Source organism: Pholcus phalangioides, unplaced genomic scaffold (assembly GCF_987345545.1).
Source record: "Pholcus phalangioides strain wild (caught in Gottingen) unplaced genomic scaffold, Ppha-v1.0 ptg000009l_1, whole genome shotgun sequence".
Classification (NCBI taxonomy): Eukaryota; Metazoa; Arthropoda; class Arachnida; order Araneae; family Pholcidae; genus Pholcus; species Pholcus phalangioides.
The window spans coordinates 19,597,846-19,611,469 of record NW_028301602.1 but is presented as its reverse complement, the minus strand read 5'-3'; the positions used below and the strand labels follow the sequence as shown (position 1 = coordinate 19,611,469).

Below are 13,624 nucleotides of genomic sequence, written 5' to 3'. Positions count from 1 at the left end.
ACTCACCTGCCCTTACTCCCCCTGCCTTCAAACAAAACCAAATTCATCTTCTCACCCCCCGATATTGCTCGCAAAATCCTAAAAAAAAAAAAAGAATCTCCCGAGCTTTTTAGGTCTATTCTTCAAAAGCTCCTTCTGGCTTTATTATTATTATAACAGTAGTGGGGGCGGCTGCAAGAACGTTACGTCCTCCATTAATCTATCTACCGGGGGGTCTCGTGCCTATATAATACCTTCAACATCACAACCAACGGGGGGGGGAGTAAGTAGAAAGACCTAAGAAATGGTAAAGACACTCAGAAAAATCGGGGAAGGAGAGGAGAAAGAATGTAATAGCGTGGATAGAATTATGCAAGAGATTTTTGTGTGTGTGTGCGCGTGTTAAAAAAAGTAAATTTGCAATTACTATACTTCTCTCTTTCCACCAATTCTAAAATATATTTTTTCACTGAGTTATTTCTTCAGAATTTCCCCATAAATTCTGTAACTATGTGCAACACAAGCCATTTCGTCGGCGGGCGGGACTTGAAAACTTTCGAGGGCCACTTGTAAGCCGTGGGCGATGCATCTAAGATCTATAAATGCCACAGGAACAATCCCAGACGGCTAGATGCTTCCCTCTAACTTTTCCTCCACACGCCTTCTTGTTAAGTCCGTATGCACCATGCACGCTCAATCCATGGCCCGCGGGCCAAATGTCTCTGAGTCATCCGATTTGTCCCGTGACCTAAAACCAAATTTTGTAAAATTGAACAAAGCGGCACATTTACAACCCGTGGCATATTTACAAATGAATTGACTGACCATCGACACAATTACAGATTACTCAAATAATTACAGATGCCCGGGATACATTTGAAGATCTTTTAAATGGTCAGCGACATTTTTACAAATCGCCTACAAGAGACCTGTGGCACAGTTTCAAAGCACTTGAGCACCCCGCAGTGCAGTTACACATCATTGAACTGGCCTGCGGCACATTTACAGATCACTCAAATCACTATCGGTACATTCAGAGGTCACTCAAGCAACTTGCTGCACATTTAAAGATCACTTTGTGGACCCGCGGCATATTTAGATCACGTGAGTTACCCGCGACACAGTTACAGATCACTTAAGCTGACCACAGCCCATTTACACATCACTCAAGTGGCCCGCATCACATTCACCGATCATTAGAGTGACCCGCGGCAATATTTCAGATCACCTAAGTGGCCCGTGACACGTTTCCAAACCAATGAAATGACCCGCCCTCTCCTAGAGGTTGAACGCCTTTGATACACACACAATACAGCGGCTTTTCGTAGTGATTGGGGAAACACGGACCCAGAGCTTTCCGTCATGGCACCCGAATGGCGTGTTGGTAAGATGCTCTCGCCTACCACTGTGAAGGCTGCCGTTAGGTCGCAGGTCCGTCAGATATGAGAGAAGAATATAGATAACAAGATATTTTTTCCCAACCAGCGATATATAGATGACACTTTCATTTCTAACCCAACTCGTTAACAGCAGTAAATTGCGTATAGCGATATTTCTGGTGTTTGCGTATGGTGAAGTGTTAGAGCTTTCGGTCATCTGTCGACCGTTGACACAGTCCCGTTGCGCACGCTTTCTGGGCCCACAGTGACTCACCTGCTCTTACCCCCCCCCCCCCCAGCCTCCAAACAAAACTAAATTCATCTCCCCCCCCCCCCATATTATTCGCAAAATCCTAAAAAAAATCCTCAAAGGCCTATTCTCCAAGCTTCTCTTCTTACATTACTATTATTATTATAACAGTAGTGGGGGCGGCTGCAAGAACGTTGCGTCCTCTCTTCTCTCCATGAATCCATATACCGAAGGTCTCGTGCCTATAACGTACCTTCTCAACTTCACAACCGATTCATTTTTTTTTTTTTTTACGGGGGAGTAAGTAGAAAGACCTAAGAAACGGTAAAGACACTCAGAAAAATCGGGGAAGGAGAGGACAAAGAATGTAATAGCGTGGATAGAATTATACAAAAGATTTTTTTTTTAATATTGAAAAATAAGGGGGAATTTTTTTTTTTTTTTTAAATGTTGGAGAATGGAGCTTGTCAGACATGCATGGCTTCAAAGACGTGAACTAAGAGGGGGATTTTTTGGGAAATTTAAAGAAAAAAAAAATATTGCATGGGTCTTGTATGGATCGTACACAGCTGCCCTGCGCGTGTAATGTGGGTCAAAGTTCGAAAACTCCCGCTTGGTTTTTTTAGTAAGTGTTTAGTATGGATCGAATATAAAGGTGGAAAAAAAAGGGGCGCAAAAAGATCTCTCTACTGCGCATGCTCCGTGTGCATCATTCGGCGCACGCGTCATCATCATCATCACCACCACCGTCTCTCCTCGCGCTCTCTTTTTCCTCCCCAGCAGCGCCCTCCTCCTCCTTGTTCTTGAAGAAGAGAGAGAGAGAGAGAGGAGGGGAAGAAAACTTTTTGGTTCCCCCTCCCTCGCGGCGCGTGGCGAGGAGTTTCCTCTCGCTGGCACACGACGACGGAGAGAACAGAGAGAGACGAGAAGCTCATTCGTTGTCAGTTTGACGCGAGAGTAAGTTCGGTGCGTGCGGTGCTCGTTGTGCGGCGGCGACGTCTATCTCCGTGTGGGGTTTTGTTTTTGTTGTTTTTTTTTTCCAACGTGCGGTGACACCGACGAGTGGTCATCGGTATGTTGTTATTGTGGCGGACATTGTCGATGTGTCACTGAGAGAATACAATTCCTTCTATATTTATTCGGTGTGAGTGACTTGATAATGTTGTTATTACTGTCAGTCGATTGTGGACTTGATGAGCGGACATGATGACACTCCGTTTGTTGTTGTTGTTGTTTGTTGATGTGTTCGAGAAATGGATGATTACGCGCTTGTTGATGGAGAAGATGAAATCTTTGTTTCTTCAAAAATGATTGGTGGTGAATAATCATTATTATATATACCGTTATTGGACTACTGTTTGAGAAGTGGAGAGTTTTCCTCCCCGACATTTTCAGGTAAGTGTAGTTTGGATATGTACTTTATGTAGAGATGCCGTCTTAACGCATGGGCCCATCTGGGCACTGCCCGGAGGCCTCAGGTGCATATAAGGGCCTCACGATTATGAGATCTGCTAATATGATTTTCGGTGGCAAATATGCATACTGGTAGGTTGGTAACAGTGTTCGCCAATACGCATTCAGATGCGTGATTCACGCATCAAAATTAAATATTACTCCAAATTTCGTTGAGGGTGAAAATATTCCTTCACAAATTTTCGTATTTTTTAATAGTTATTTCTCACTGATAAAAAAAGCATTTCCCTCTTTTTACAAAAATACCCCGTAAAATTTTGAAGACGATTGAAATTACATCTCAGAATTACATCTTCGGATAACACTGTTTGGTAATTGTAGTCAGATAGGGGTTTCTGAAGATCATTTGCCCTGGTCCCGAGATGCTCTCTAGATGGCCCCGTGTCATCTTAACTATCCATGAAAGATGAAACCGAGATGATAATTTTCGGAAGAAATATCCATCGTAGGGGCGTGTGAGGGTTTGTTCCAAAAATTATCATCTCTAAATCTTATACCCCCCTCTTTTGCGGACACCACCGGAACAAAAAAATTCGTGATTTTTTTGAAGAAAAAAGAGAGGGATGACCGTTAAGCAGGAGGTTCGAATACATACTTTTATCGTATAAGAGAAATTATTATTCAGCCGTAAAAGAGGGCTGATCATTAACAGGAGGTTTTACTGAATCTAGTTATTTGTTCTCACCGTGTAATCCGATGATAACGTTTTATATCTGTATTAATTAAATAGAATAACGCTAAATCTTCTCTGAAGATTGAATGAATAATGAATGTCAAACACGGGTTTAGTGAGTGTCCCTGGTCAAATATTGGATTGAAATATGATAGTTTTAAGATAAATAAGGTTATTTGTTACACAAAAAAGTATATGTCAAACTTTTTAACCTCGTGGAAACACGAGGAGTTGCATACGTGCGATCTAATAAAAAAAAAATAACAAAAAACTTTAATATATTCAAGATTATATTCAATATACATTATCTTACATTTGAGATCCGTCATTGATGAGGTCATATTTCGATACCGGAATTAGGATCATATGTCCTGGAATAGAGCCTGAGGTCAGGGTTTTTACGGATGACGTTCACCTACTTGAAGTATACCACTTAAGTAACAAAATTAATTTTTTAATGAGTTTATAGGGAATAAAAACTGTAAAATTAAAGATTGATTTTGCTGTCCCAAGGCCGGAGATCGGTTTCCCCCCACATCATAGAATGTGATGACCGGAATGGTCGGACGTACGTTGTGAAAATAAATGCAATCTCAGAATATGTATGTCAGTGTAAGGCGAGTGTAATTTATACAGTGCATACTGAAAATATTCATAAGTGATACATTGCAACTTTCTTCCCTTTTTTTTGTGGGAAATTCGTCCGTAAAAGAGGAGTAATCGTTAAAAAGGGATTTGTTATTGAAGAGTTAAAAAGAAAAAGTAATTATTAGCCCTAAAAGAGAAGTGACCGTATGCAGAAAGAATTCAGTACGTTCTCGTGATTTTGCTTTAATAATTTTAATTTAATGATTCATTTTGCATTCGCAATGCCAAAGAAAAGGCTACGTATTTGACTCATCTCTGAACTCTACTAATAAAAAAGAATTGGGTATTTTACAAGATGAATATATCATATAGTCTAGAGTTTCTAAACCCTTCTGGAAACTAAAGATTGCTGAAATGGTTGAGATAATTCAATTTACAGTGTGTGAGCCTGATTCGAACCCATTGAATACAGTTACATAAAACTGAATAATTTTGATTTTGTTGGTATTGAATTTTCAAGCCTGCCTGTGTGCTTTTCACCTATCCCATTTTCACGGACCACCACTGATATAGACCATCCATCCAATCACTGAGGGATAAATTAACGCATGATATGAATTCCTATTAATAATATGATATTCATCTACAACAGTCTTCATAAAAGATTCTTCAGTAATTGATTATTCATCAGTAATAATTATTGTCGTCCATGCCGATAGAATTTTATTTTTTCCTCCTCCTGGAATCCTATTTTCATATGAACTGCGTTTCCTTTTTTTTAAATCTGTTTTTTTTCCTTCTACGGCTCCCATTTCTCAAATATTCAATCAATTAATTTCTTTTCTTTTTTTTATCCATCAAAGATCGCGATTAGCCTCCAATTTTAGCGCCTTTCGATTCGCCGTGTTTCCGTCCATCCATGAAATATCTGGTTCTCCTACTTGCCTCTCTCTCTCTCTCCCTTTGACCATTCTTCACTGGCCCTTGCAATTCAATGGCCGTTTTTAATGGAGTTACTTAGCAACTAACTTCGTATACTCACTCACAAAAAAAAAAATGCACATTTATACTCTTCTAAGAACATTTTGCCTTTTTCTTTCTCTTCCCCTCCCCCCGTGTTTTTTTGTTTTGATTGATTTAGTGTATAAAGCCGTTTGTTTTGTTTACTTCGCAAACGTTTCTCAGTTTGTGCGTGTATCTTGTCAAATGGTTAGAAATAATCAAAATAAAACTGTGTAATATTCTCTTTTATAATACCGTATTTTTCACGTGAGTCGACATGGCTCATTCTCAGAATTCATAAAGCTAGTAAAGCGATTGATTGTCTTTAAATATGACATGGAATGTAATTTTATAAGTATAATCCGCGTATTGTACTTTTAAAAAAGCTGAATTTATTGGTAGTGTGGGTTATATAGATCGATGCGTATTATTTCTCGTCCCCACTCAGCTTCTCTTTTCTCAGTGGTTGGGATTAAAATAAATATTTTAAATGTTTTGATTTTAGAATGATATTTTATAAGATGTATAAACGTGAGTAGAAGAATAGACTTTTTTTTTATACATGGCCAACAACTCCTCCATTATTAGTGAACCAGCTATAATTTCTTTCGCTGCCCGGGTTTTCTCAATATACTGGGAGTATTGAAGAAGTTACAAATTGTAAAAGGATGTGAGATGTGAGACCCGTTGTTTGTAGTACATGGTAACCAAAGTAAATATTCTAAAATTCATTGTTGCGGGCATTTGTCCAGCTTTGATGAACTTTCAAAGTAAACTACCCCTCAATCCCAGTCCTGTTTGGTGCACATGAAAAATTCGCGGACGATCGGTCTAAAATTGCAGATTTGTATAGAGAACACACGCGCTGAAAATTAATTTTATATATAGATTCCTTTATGCAAATTATTCGTCTCTGCGGATTGTTGGATATATTTTCCTCGAAGTTGCTAAATTCGCATGTGCGGATTATCCTCAAGAAATTATATAATTCGTATAATTAAATGGAATTAAGAAACTCTACGAACACTGATGCAAGTTCATGGAAACTTCTGCACACAAATAGAAACAATTATCCGGAGATATAATATCCGGAAAATAACTGTTTCCTTGAGAAACAATTATGTTTGAATTGATTTCATCATTGCTTTTCATTCGCATTCGGCAGGGCCTGTTCCTCATGAGTTCGGGCCCTGGGCAAACACGACTTTTTGGGGAGCCCTTTTATAAAAATCATTCTTTGAAGCAGAGGAGTATGCAGGGATAGAGGGCCCGTGATTCCTCTCCCCAAGACGATAAAAAACTAAAAATATTTTTTAATATACTGTTTAAAAAATTGAAATACCGGAAGACACCGATTTTGGAATCTGAATGGTGCCCGAAAATTTATGGTCCCCAGACACGGGTCCCCTTTTGCCAATGCGAGAAATAGGCCCTGGAATTTATTTAACCCTCGAAATTATGTAGTTCTTATACGTTCCGCTCGGTATTCTTCCACCAACTTGACTATGCGATTCATCGTGTTGCTGCATTAGTTGATAATCAGTTATGCACAGTGGCGGATTAAAGTTGGTTGTGGCCCCGGGCGCAATAGGAAATATTGGGTCCTTTAAATTAGAAAAAAGTGTGAAGTTTGGATTTTTTGGGGCCCTTTTAGAAGTCGGGGTCCTGGGCGCGCACCAGGTGTTCGCCCAGGAATAATTGAATTAAATCCGCCTCTGGTCGTGCAATAATCGATTATGCAATCCATTATTCACTCAACTGACCTCAGAAAGAAATTCCACATACTCTATTTTCTTGTGTCCCATCCAATCTGGAAAAACGGACGCTAAATTAAAAATTAAAAAAAAGGATAAACAAAAAATAGGATACATATAACTATATGATAAATTTACGATTGTAAAAAGGGGGGGAAAAAAACTCGGTTTATATAAAACTGATGCAAATGAAGGTGCGTTTGTGCGTTGAAATATATTTGCATATTGTCGGCTTTAAAACTGGCTTTGCAAAATTCAATAAATGTATCCGTCTCTCTTAAAAAATATTTATGCATCAGACATACGTGAATAATTTGAGTTTTATATAAATGCGTATGCATTTGTGAATTCAGGGACCCCTAATCTTTGAGTAGGCACGAGGGTTTTTCCTGTAAGCTCTTAATGAGTTCATTTCTTGATTTTCTGTTCATAATTTAAACATTTTTTCAAAATTAGTGGGTTATGTGCACCAGCAGCCTTCACTTTTTTTGAACCATGCTTGAATTTGATAATGCTAAACCAGCCTATATATCAGCTGTTGCCATTAAATTTAGAAGTACCAATCGTGTATTTTTTTAATTTTTTTGTGATTTATGTATGTGTCCTCGTGCTCGATTTCTTTGTGAAGAATTATTTTTTCCCCTCGATATATTTCTGATGAATAACTAAATACATACCGATAAAAAAAAAGCGTTTACGATACGCACAATGTTTATCATTCGGCAGCCCGCATCATTCTCGCATTCTTCACAAGACGGAATGAATGTTTGCGAAATCGACGTGGATGATTGCTTTACGCTTATAGTGAAATTCTGGTAACTCGACCTGGTTTCCCCTTTTTTTTTCAGTTGCGTAACACAACGACCGTCTCTTCGCACCTGTACAAAAAAATAAAAGTATTTCTTCTTTTAATAATTCTTTCTTCTATATTTTTTTTTTATTTTCACGCGTTGAGCTTATTTCCCGTTGTAGGGGAAACAGTAAAAATACTACGTGGCTTTTAAAGGCGTATCGTATTATTAAGTAATCAGGGGTCTTCTGTCCAAAGGTTTTTTTATAGGGTTGTGTTTTTGCGAAAACTTTGTGAGAAAGTTCATTAATTTTTTGAAAAATAAGTAATTTTGCGGGAAGCAAAATAATGCAGTTAATTATTAAGTTTAATTTACCACACACGAAAAGAGACCCTGGTAATGTTTCTGTGCCTCCGGGTTTTCTGCCGTAATCTCTGTTCAGGGCCTAACCGGGGACCTCAAGTGCATAGGAGGGCTCGTAATTATGAGATTTGGTACTACGATTTTCGCAAACTATATAAATTTTTAAGCAGGCATGGATTAAGGTCGGTTGAAAAAGTTGTCCTAGAAGCGAATTAAAGTCGGTTGAGGCCCTGAGCGCAGAAGAAAATATTGGACCCCTTAAATTGGAGAAAAAGTCTAATGTTGGGGTTTTCGGAGACCTTCAGAAGTCGGGGCCCAGTTCACGCCCGGGGCGCCCACCGTTAAATCCGCCTCTGCATAGCCCCTCACAAAGGTGGGGCTGAGAGGGCCCCGGGAGATTTAATATCATTTTTTGTTTCTTCATTCTATAAATTCACTATAGAAGGGCCCATGAAAAGTCTTGCTGGGGGCCCTGCTCATTTGGGAGGGGGAGGGCATGTAAACAGGTACATCCAGCTAGGTAGATACCCGAAAACATATTTTTGCCCGGAACCCATGATGTTGTTATACACCATCGAGTTCGTACCGTCATTGATTCGACAAATTAATCTTTTTCTGGCAATGCCTTAATGTTTACAGGAGATTTTAGATGGCTAAGAGATTCAGAGGAGTAGAGAAACCAACCTTAAAGTTATTTTGTCTCATATTTGTCGAAAGAAAGCCAATCAACAGCTATTTTCACTACAATAAAACCCCTCGTTTGTTAACACTGGTGGGACGAAAAATTAATCTGTAATAGATGGGGTGATCATTAATCAGGGGGTTTGATATGCATATTTTTATTATACAAGCGAAATTATTATTTAGCAGTAAGAGAGGATTTACTGTATCTTCACAGCTAATTAGTAATGGAATTATTACTATAGGTTCTCTACAGGAGGAAAAAAAACTATAGTATTTCCTTCATATCTCAGCATCTTCAACCTCTTGCTGAAGGGAGTACCCAAGAGTGAGTGCTCTATGCTCGCTTCCACCGATTTCGTACTTGTGGTGCATTATTGATTGGCACCCGATTCAAGTTTTATTCAAGGCATAGTTAGCATTAAGACCGATTTTGCGTTTGATCGCATTTATAAAAGGTTCCATATACAGCACTTCTTAGACGGTCTTTCATACTTAGATGTTCACCGTAGGTGCTCTTCCTATTATGAAGTACTCACGAGTGAAAAAGTTTGGAAAAAAAAAATGTTAAAGAGATTTTTCTGGTTGCTGTGTGTCGATACGAACCATAGAAAGAAAAGTTTAGTATTTTTTTTAAATCTTACTTATATATATTGGAAATTTCTGATTTATTATGAATCGAGCAATTATATTTAATTTTTTTTCCATTTCTTCTTCAGAGAAATTCAATAAAAAGGCATACTCATACTATTATAATAAATTTATTGAAGATCCATGTAACGTTATAACAGACAAAATTATTAATTTATATTCGTCAGGGAAAGATATTTTTGATATCATGATACTTTGGTGACTACTGTATACCTCTTGGATTAAAAAAAAAAATCGTATTTTCCTGTAAGAATCTTTAAATGTTCTTCATTATTAGTTTTAATGATGATAATGAATAAACTAATTTGTAAGAGGTCACGATATTGATGAACTTTGGGGATAATTTAGGAGTATAATTTCACGCTTTTTAAATAACATATAATTTAGGAAGTGTGCAAATAGGGGGAAAAAAAGAATACCGATGACTTACGAACTGTGAACATTGATAGACCTCTCTTCAGACACTATTATAAAGTTCTTCATAAACTAACTTTCATTGACTTCCACGTCACTAGGCTCACCAATATAATAATCCTTAAGCATAATGAAAAACCACTTCAACCACTCCCTCTTCCATCCCCGCGGTTTACCTCGCTTCTAATTAATTAAGTAATTAAGCCCTTGATGGCTGATGATGTTAGTCTTGTTAATAAACAATAACAACGACGATCCTGCTTTAAGAAGATGGGACGTTTGAGATGAAGGGTGGAGGGACTCGGTGGAGAAAGTTCGTAGCGGAGGCAAGAATCCAACCAACTACACATGCTGACGCGGAAGGACCCTTTACGCCCAAATACACTTTTAAGACTACCCCGGGTATCACGACCTCACGCTGAGATTATCTCCGGTAATTTACTGATGAAAACTTTTCAGGAGCACCTCAATTAATTAATTGCAGGGATGTGGTGTCAATAACAGAGATCCGCGAGAGTTCAGTTCGTGTATGTGTTTGCCTGTTATTGTCGGTCCACTAATTGTGGCAATTTCCTTGGATTATCCTTCGGTCTGTTTAACGGAAATACATGCTCAAATCACAAATTAAAGATTCTGTTTCATGATCAAGTAAAGCGTTATATAATTGGATGAATTCTTTCCATTCCAGGTAGGAAAAGTAAATAAAGACAGCTTGTGTGAAGTAAAAGAGGCTACAAGAGAAAGGAGCGTTTGTTTTTTTTTTCTCCCACGTACAAGATAGGCCAAAGTTTCAAACAAACTCTTAACGAAAACGAGATAAGAAATCCGTCTTCATTGTCTCCGAAGGTAAATTCAGGTAAGCGCAGATGTTTTCTTATCCAACGCCTGATTTTTTTTTTTTTAGTTTGTTGTTGTTGGTTAAGATGATGGTGTGGCCATTTTATTTTATTTTTTATATTTTATACACACACACACATCAATAGCCTCAGGTTTTATTACCAGAAAATCTGCAGGTCGAGTGTCAACCTCTTGAAGAGTTAATCACTGTAAATGATACCAACACCTGCTCGGTATACTTTTCCCAATGTTAAATATACCCGACCGTCGAAAGACGTATTTTTCTTTCTTTTACCTTATGTGCGTACAACTCCCTGACATTAATTTTTCAACTCACGAATAATTCAGTACTAATATCGTGGTTGGACTCTACTTAACCCTCCATAGTTCTGCCCCCCCCATACCCCCCCCCCCATCAAACGTATTAAAATTAAGAGTAGATATTTTGATTACCTAAATTGGTTAATTAATGGTAAAATATACAGTTTGCTTTTTTTAATGTTATGTTTAAACAGATAAAATCATGCTTGGCTGAATATGAATTGCTTTGAATTTTATTTCCGATTTCCTCATTTTATAAATCTTTGAACAAGTAAAATTTCAGAAGCTCTCAAAAAATGACACGGGCAAGGAATCAACTTTTTCTAGATTAAAAAATTTGTATTGTACTTATATAGTTGTAATATTTTTTGTATTGAAATGTGCACTAAAAGAAGTGCTTTCTAAAATACCAAAAATATTAAGAAAAGAAATAGGTGCAATGGGTTTTTTACCATGTATTTTGCCATATATATTCGAATATACACCGGACCATAGAGGTTTAATACAATGGTTATACCATTGAGTTCTACTTACTCGAAGTAATGATGTCCGTAGATGAAAGTTAATGTGGAGTAATTTCGAAAAAAAATTTCCCATGCATGGTAAAATGGCGGGAAATGATTTCATTTAGGGAAGTTTGCTCTCAACTTTTCCACATCGCTATTCATATTAAAAAGTCATATCAGTCAGTTATTATGAAAGTTGAATTTACATCGTTCTATGCGCAAAGTTCAGACCATGCTCACATTTTAAGCCCCTAGCCCAGTCCAACGGCTGATTGTAAGGTCACAGATATAAAGTTCTACAAGGAAATATTAAAATGAAATTTACATAGTGCTATCTAAATAAAAATACCATAATTTTCTGTCTATAATCCATAGATTATAAGTTAAAATAAAAAATATAATTTTTTTTAATGAAGATTATAGATTGATAGGATTATTCGTAATTTTTCTTTCTAAAAAGTCTGCAATAAATATTTTTAAATTAACTAAAAAAAGTAACAACAGGTGGTGCATAAAGCAAGAGTTATTTTTTCTAAAAAAATTGTGACGAATAATTTTTCTCCATTCGTAAAGATTTCATAATTGCTGAATGAAATTCACATATGCTGGTTATACGACGATACTGCTTCTTCTTTCACAACACACATATTGCACACTGTATAACCCGATAACTGCCTGTCTGCTTCAAATTGCTCAATGTCCAAACTCTTTCGTGTTTTCTTTGAGAATTTTTTTCTTATACGGTTCAATTTCATAACCAGAAACATATTTGATTAATTCATCGTCATAGTTACTTGAATTACTTGTAACTCGATACACCACTGTATCCACCACTGATCACAAAAAAAGAAAAACAAATGTCAATCTCTTCCATTCCTAAAGATTTCACTTGCGGATAGAAAATCACAGGAAAGTCCACACAGTATAGTTCGGTAACAATGCCTTTATTTTAAACTATTCAAAGTGCCTAAAATGTTCTTGAAAAAAAAAAAAAAACCTTTTCAAGCCGGCATAATTGAAATTAAAACGTACTGGAATACGTTTTAATTTCATTTTAAACATTTTTGATGAATAAACTTTCTTTGTTATTTGAATAACTTGTAACTTGAGGCACCACTGTGTAGTTTTCTTTTCCTTTTTTTATACATTTAATGACTACAAAAGAATGTATTATGATAATTTAGATTTAATTTGACCAAATTGATCTTCTTTATTATTCTCCCTTTTTTTCTTAATAAGTGTTTTGCTTTCATCTGGTTCATGAATCTCACAAACTGAATCCACATACAAAATAAAAAAATTATTTTCAAACTATATACCAAGTTTTGCGGGTAAATTTCCTGTCGTTTTCAAGAGAAGGAAAATGATGGGAGGTTTTCCCGACTTGGTAATAGAATTAGTAACAGCGTATTAAATAATCGAGAGCGCTTATTACCGGTGTTTCTGGCCGAAAATCCGGAAGGAAATTAAAATCCGTTGCGGAGGATTATTGGAAACAAACTAAAATAATCCTTTTTGATAAATGAGAGACAAATTTTTCTTCGAGATTATCTATATTCCACATCCTCTAGCATTTCTTCCATTATATATTAACACACACACTATAATGTTCGCGTATGCAGATACTTTTCTATACTTCGGAGGAAAAATTTTTGTGTTCTCCTCCGTATTCGTACAAAGAGAGACTTTTGTTGCTGTTGCTGCTGCTACTGTGGAAAGTTATTATTACGACTAGGGATAAGTTTCCTCGTTGGTTGATTAGAAATTAATGAAATTTTTCGGCTGCTGTCGACGTTATTGTAAAAGAATATACAAATTTCATTCAGCAAAAATTTCTTCTCCACCTCCCAATATTCTAACCCCCACAGAACTTTGAATATCATCTGATGAATAAATTATTGGAATTCGATTATTTATTCAGGACAATTGGTATAAATCCATAGACGGGAATTAAAACTTGTT

General features: G+C 36.9%; 1 protein-coding gene across 2 annotated transcripts in view; it reads left to right on the top strand.

Moving 5' to 3' along the window:
- Nucleotides 1-13,624, top strand: part of pros (homeobox protein prospero) — a 236,045-nt gene that overhangs the window by 116,571 nt on the left and 105,850 nt on the right. The window contains exons 1-2 of one of the 2 annotated variants that reach the window (XM_089235705.1): nt 2,535-3,003; nt 10,687-10,854. The gene's annotated coding sequence lies outside the window, so the exon portion shown is untranslated. Of the gene's footprint in view, nt 1-2,534; nt 3,004-10,686; nt 10,855-13,624 lie in introns of those variants that run through there. The other variant, XM_089235706.1, reaches the window with a different exon arrangement.